We start from the raw sequence: 6,777 nt of genomic DNA on the forward strand, positions 1-6,777 counted from the left end.
TTCATTTCTAAAATCCACGTATCGCAATCTTTCCTACTTATTAACTAGTGTAAATGAGGCAGATAATAATTCTTATTTCATGCATTTATTTATTTTTTGTGTGAGCCATTTTTGAGAGAAAGGGTGCCACTGGTATGATATTGAAACAAAACATATTTGTTTTTTAAAAACACAACTATGACAGTGATAAGAAAAAGATACAAGAAAGCACCAAAGATTTAAGGAAGCCCCTCTCTGCTACCTATGCAACGTATTTGATGCAACATAAGTAACTGCACTACTTACATCTATTGATAAAGGGATGTTATTTACAAATGCTGTTTTAGTGGTAACATCTGATTATTTGACAGGTAAAATAAGGATCAGTAAGATTATTTAAAGCCTTGTGGGCAACCCACGCCACAGATATGGCTTGGCAGAAAAAAAAATATACTGTCAGAGAGGGACATCTTTCTTCCAGCTACATGTCCCTCTATTCCCACCCCACACCTGCTCTGATTCATCTCCCTACCCCCTGTCTCTCACTTGCTCTTTTTTTTCCAGGTTTCTTTTTTCATCACATCTTCTCTTTCTGTACCTCCATGTGAAATGCCTCTGCCATCAATTCAGTGCAATGTACTCAGGTTTAATCCATAAAGGAGATACACAAACTGGATGCAATTATTTGCACATTTAGCTCCATTTACTATTTTTTAATCTTGAAAGATAAAAAATTGTGCATGAATTAAAAAAGGTAAACTTTTGGGAGAGGTACCATGCTGGGACAAAATGGAAATCACATTAGTGACAGAAATTGTGCTCTACAAAAATTCCAGAATATGTATTGATATTTATGCAGTTGTAAACAAGGCACGATTATAGATCTGTACAACCTGTTCTCATGCCCAGTTCTGTTTAGATGCTAGGATGTATTTGTAAAGCACTAAACTTTCCTCAGATAAGAACTTTCAGAAACAGAATTTAGGAAAGAGCACATAAACGAGGAAAGTTAGAAAGGTATAGAGAGGTTGCAGAGAGAAAAGGGGGTATGTTAAGAGGGTTAGATGCAGAGATCAAGAGAAGCTGAAGTGGTGCGATCAGCAACATCCAGAAATGTGAGAGTGGATAGGTCTGAGGGAACTAAAGATGTGAGATGAGAAATCTCCAAAGAAACTGAGGAAGTGAGGGAAGAAGCATCCTGAAGGGTGAGATTGGAGACGTCCAGAAAGGGTGTAGGGATGAGATTAGAAACATCTTCAGAGGTCGATGAGGATAATTCAGAGGAACCCTGAAACATTAAATAGTTAAAATCAGTGAGATCTAGTGATTCTGAAGAGGTTGAGGAGGTGTGCTCTGAGACACTTGGTGAGGATGGAGGGATTACACAGGAAAAGTCCAAGGAAACTGAGGAGTTGTGACTGGAAACATCTAGAGAGGGTGAAGAAGTAGTACTGGAGAAGTCTGGGGAGGGTATGGAGGTGAGACTGGAGAGATCTAAGGAGATTGAAGAACTGTCGCCAGAGAGATCCAGAGATCCTGATGAAGTGAGACTTGATAGGTCCAGTGAAATCGAAGAGGTGAAACTGGAGCACTCCCAGGAATCTGAAGAGGTGAGACTGGAGAGCTCTAAGGAGATTGAAGAGGAGGTACTGGAGAAGTCCGAAGAGGCTGAAGATGTGAGACTTGAAAGGTCCAGAGAAGATGAAGAAGTGAGACTGGAGAAGTCCACAGAAGATGAAGAGCTTAGACTGGATAAATCCAAATAATCTGAAAAGGGGATTTTAAAGAGTTCCAAGGAGGCTGAAGTCTTGACACTGGAGGGGTCCAGGGAGGCCAAAAAAGTGAGACCAAGTAGGTCCAGGTAGACTGAAGAGATGCCACTGAAAAGCCAAGTAAATCCACAACATGACTGGTGTTAAATCAGAGGTATTTTAAACTAAAGTTCTCTAATAACATGCCAAAACAAAACAAAAAGCAATAATGAACCACAAAAATATTACTTTTGAAAAGCACAATTTTAATCTTCATGTGTCTTAGGGGTTTCTCTTTTGGTTCAGAAAAACTCTAGTAATAAGAGCTCGCAGACTTATTTAGAATATTGTTCCTTCACAGAGGACCAGTACAGGAGTACAAAAGTTCAGGAAAATGCATACAGTAGCAGACATTCTGTCCTGGCACGTCTCTCCTTTTTCAACCAGATTTTAGCATCTATGATAGCCTGACAGAGAAAACCCTCCTGTCCAAGGCTATCTCCCTGTCCTGACGCTCTGGAATAAAATAGTAGTTATGTAACAGAATGGAAATGAAAATGTTTTTGTTCTTTTTTTCCTACTAGGCTGCTCACTGGTTATGGAGAGAGATTGAAAAAAATACACAGTTGTAAATGGGAACGACAAGTCAAACTGGGCCTCCGACTATAAAGGTATGAGGGATTATTTCCTTTGGATTCGTAACTTCTAACAAAAAAATGTGGATTCATAACATCTAACTAAAAAATGTGGCTCTTCCTGATGATGCTAACAAAAATGGCAAAGAAAAAAATATTTTGCTCTGTAGTGTGCTCAGGATTCTGTGCCTAAGAACTGCACATTTCAGCAACATCAGTTCTACTTGTTTTTCAGATAAAGAGAAGTCTTTTTATAACTTTTGTTTTGTACCTCTGGACATAAAAACTGCACTGTAATAAGAGTAATTTTTAATTTGTGGTTAGTTTGAATTGTTTCATAAAAATATACTAAAGAGAAGTTCTGACAGAAGGCAGACATCCAATTAAAAAGGGAACAGAACAGCTTATATATCAGTTCATAAAGGTGCATCTAATTATAGTGTGAGTAGATCAAGAGGCTGATCTACCGCTGCCTTCTCTTATCTCAAGACTGTGCTGCAAAGCAGAGGGTAGCTGAAACCTGCTGTTGTCTTTCCAGATATAGGCACAGGAATGCACATAAAGTTTTTCAGGGAGTCATCAAAAAAGTATTTTATGGACCAAGAAAGTTAAAGATACACACATACAGGAGGCTGCAGCTTCTCAGGTGAATACATCCAAGCTTTGCCTGTATTATTACACAATTGATGTCCAGATGCGTGTATAATGGATTTAACATAATCACCATGGGTGGAACTCCCACTGAGGTCACCTCTTAACTGAAGCAGGTGTCTGCTGAACATGGACTGAAGTTGACATGAATGATGTCTTTCTATGCAAATATTAAAATTGTAGGGATTTAGCACAACACAAAAATTACCAGACTAAACAAAAAGCTGCTTATGTACCAATGATGAGACCTGAAATAGGTCTTGAATATACTTAATATTTACTCATAATGCATTTGTAATTTTAGAGCTTTTTAGATCAAAAGGCAAAACAAATGTTTTTTTCTTAACATGAATAATTTGTGATGAAATTATGTTTGCTTGATGACCTATATTCTTAATAAAACAACAAAAATAATTAACCCCTTAAAAAAGACCCTTTGCTATCCAACAACACTATCATTTTGTGACTGACTTTGTCTTTCTTAAAATATTCTCAAGTGCATTATACAGGGGACAACAAATAATTATACAAAAGGCAAATTACAATATAATAAAATCCAGTATCAACATGATTTCCAACAGACTGTAAATTCTATCACCCCTTCACTGTGTTCCTTCTGCCTTCATTTAAAATGGCAAAGTTATAGCACATTTTCCTATGAAATAATACTGTGAAGAAGCATGGAATTATGGCCACTCTTGTATAAAATGTACAGGTCAGTAATAATGCTTCCTACCTTTGATAGCTGTGGATTTATCTCCTTTCTCTGCCTGTGTAAGCCATACTGGGCTGTGCTGGTAAAGCTTTGCTGTTCTCTCTGCTGATGACCCTAATCTGTTCTGCAGCCACTGGAAATCATGCCATGCTGATGACAATACAGGTCATCTCCTATTAAATCTCCTCTTGTCTCAAGTACAGCACTCAGCACAGAGCACCAGCAGAAAACGTGCTCTGAAATCAGCTCTAATCTTAAAGTTGCAGTTCTGTGCTCTTTCCTATTACAGGACAACATTTTGAAGGCTAGTTGATGAAGCATACAAAGACATTAATGTTTCACTTTTGCATACCTGGATTCACAGTAAAAATAATTTTGCAATGTCATCCAAGTTCTCAGCTGTCCATTCTACAAAATGTGGCATAGTCTCTGGAGGGACCCAGGATCTGGAGAGCAGAATTCAGGTACACAAGTTTTAAGAATCTTGTGCATTACTGCCTATTTTAATGTGTTTAATAACTTTTGCTAGTTATGTTAATTTTTAGGTGTTGTTACAATAAAATAGCAGTATAATGTAAAACATTCTGTCCACAGCTGGTGATAATATTGAGTAAAAGGTTTAAAAACACCTGGGTGACATCAGTGGCTGGAGCCTGTGTTCAGACATTTTGAAGTCTCATAGGTACTTCTGCTTCTTTGAAAGACAAGGGAGACTTAGGATCGTAGGTAAAAAAGGGCCATTATTGCATCTTGCTTTGCAGATAGGGAAATAACATCATCTGTGCAGCAGCACCCTGCTTCCATTTGTTCTATATCTGTTCTTTCACAGGAAAACAAGAAAAATCACATAGCTTGCTGAGTGTCCCTCAAAACTGGCAATTATAAATAAAGTAAAACTATAAAGCAGCAGCCTAAGAAGGTTAAGTGCTTCTAGTTCTTCAGCTAGATAATTCAGACTATATAAAAACTAAAAAATATAAATAAATTCCAAATATGGGTTCTGATACACATTGCCCTACTCCCAATTTCAGAACGTACCTACTAGATTTTGCTAAGAAATCTGCTTTATAATATGGGAACTAGCATCATTTGGGTGGGTGCTGGTTAATGAATGGGGTTTTTTGGGGACTATGTAGATATTCCGTATCTATCTCACAGATTTCTTAGCAGGGTGTCCACAAAGTTGAGCAGGCTCTAGCAATATCAAAGTTCACAGCAGGGGCAATTGCTTCATTTAATTTGGTATAAAAAGGATTGGGTACATGAGTAGGAAAATACTGCCTACATGGTGTTAATTTTATTACATTCTAGCTGATACAGTCTGATGGATAATATATTATCTGGCTGATACTATTTTTTTAGTTCAGTGTTTTTAAAATTTTTGATTAACCCACAGGGTTGTCAAGCATTGGAACAGGCTGCCCAGGGAAGCGGTTGAGTCACCATCCCCGGAAGTGTTTAACAGACATAGATGCAGTGCTTAGGGACATGGTTTAGTGGTGGACTTGGCAGGGCTAGGTTAATGGTCGGACTTGATCTTAAAGGTCTTTTCCAGCCTAAATGATTCTATGATTAAAGGCCTGCCAAAACTTTCTGGAGAAAAAGAAAATGTAAAAAAGCCATCTTGTGTTGAACTTCTTGTGATATGTGTGTCTGAGAAGAACGGTAATGGAGTTTTAACTTAACAGTGTTAGATTTACAACACTGTAATTTTTTCAGTTACAGTAACATACATTGCTTACAGCATCAAATACACGCATGCAATACGAAATGATTGTATCACACATTGCAGAGGCAATGTAATTTCAGCCCACGTAATAGCTTCCTATAGATAAGGAGAGCCTCAATTTCTCCTTTCAGTGTGCCTCACCTTGCTGCTGGCTGCATAAAGATGTCACTTCTAATATTCATGGTTTTTTGGCTCAACAACAAGTTGACTTGGGTCACCAAAGGGAGTGAAGACCACTATCTTCAGTGCAAGGGAAGAACTGGGACAGGAACAAGAAGGTTGGCAGACAGACACAGGACTGTTCCCTTTCACTGAAGGTAAGTAATTAGTTCAGCTTAGCTGTAATATGTATCCTCACCTTTAGAATAATTCAATTTTATGGCAGCATGTAGAGCAATGCTATCAAATTATTTGAGAAAAAAATGATCACGTCTTGTGCAAATGAAAGAACAACCTCCACCTTGAGAAATGGAAGGATTCTAAAACAACTTAGTGCTTTCACACAAGTTCTCTTTATCGGCACTTTTCAGTTCTTCTATAAACATGAACTTCAGCAGGGTGCTGATCTCTCCTTTGAACCGGCTAGCTGTCAATGCCGGGGGTTTTGCAGGGCTGCAGTTACTAGACACTGAGTGCTTAAGCTTACCATATATGACATTTATTGGAAATATGCTAGACTGTACCATGTAACTGCAAATACAGACCACAACAGACAGATCAGCAATGTTGTAGGAGATGGTGGTTAAAGGTTTTTTTTGGTTTTTCCCAAACAAACAACTGCTTTACATTTATAGTTAACTGCTGAATGACTGAACAGGTGGTGACACCCATCGTCAGCAAGAAGAAATACTTTATTAAGCTTTTTTAGAAGTACTTAATTTCTGTTGCTGACTGAAGAAAGTGGCATTATTTAGTGTTCATATAGACACAGATCATTTCAGTGTCACAGCAAATTTAGGATTTTGCTTTCTTCCATGGTAGCAGCTTTCATCATTTCAGATTGTCAAAAGCTGTATGTGGCAGAACAGGAGAGCAGCAGGCAATTAGAAAGGTGCACAAACACAAGTCTTTAACTAAAGTTTAGTGCAGACGGGTACATGGAAGCTAGACAAATACATACCACTGACAAAAAAATTTAAACCCTATAGATCTATTCTTCTTAGAATGCCTTGCAGTTAATCCATTATACTGCTGCTTTAGCCATCCCAAGCCTGTTTAAATCGATGAAGGACAAGGTGAGTGTAATTTACGGTAAAAAAGCCGTACTACGGTAACACCAAAATCCCATGCCTGGTATGGCCAATTCCTATATCAAAC

This window comes from Pterocles gutturalis, unplaced genomic scaffold, assembly GCF_000699245.1.
Source record: "Pterocles gutturalis isolate BGI_N339 unplaced genomic scaffold, ASM69924v1 scaffold47856, whole genome shotgun sequence".
NCBI lineage: Eukaryota > Metazoa > Chordata > Aves > Pterocliformes > Pteroclidae > Pterocles > Pterocles gutturalis.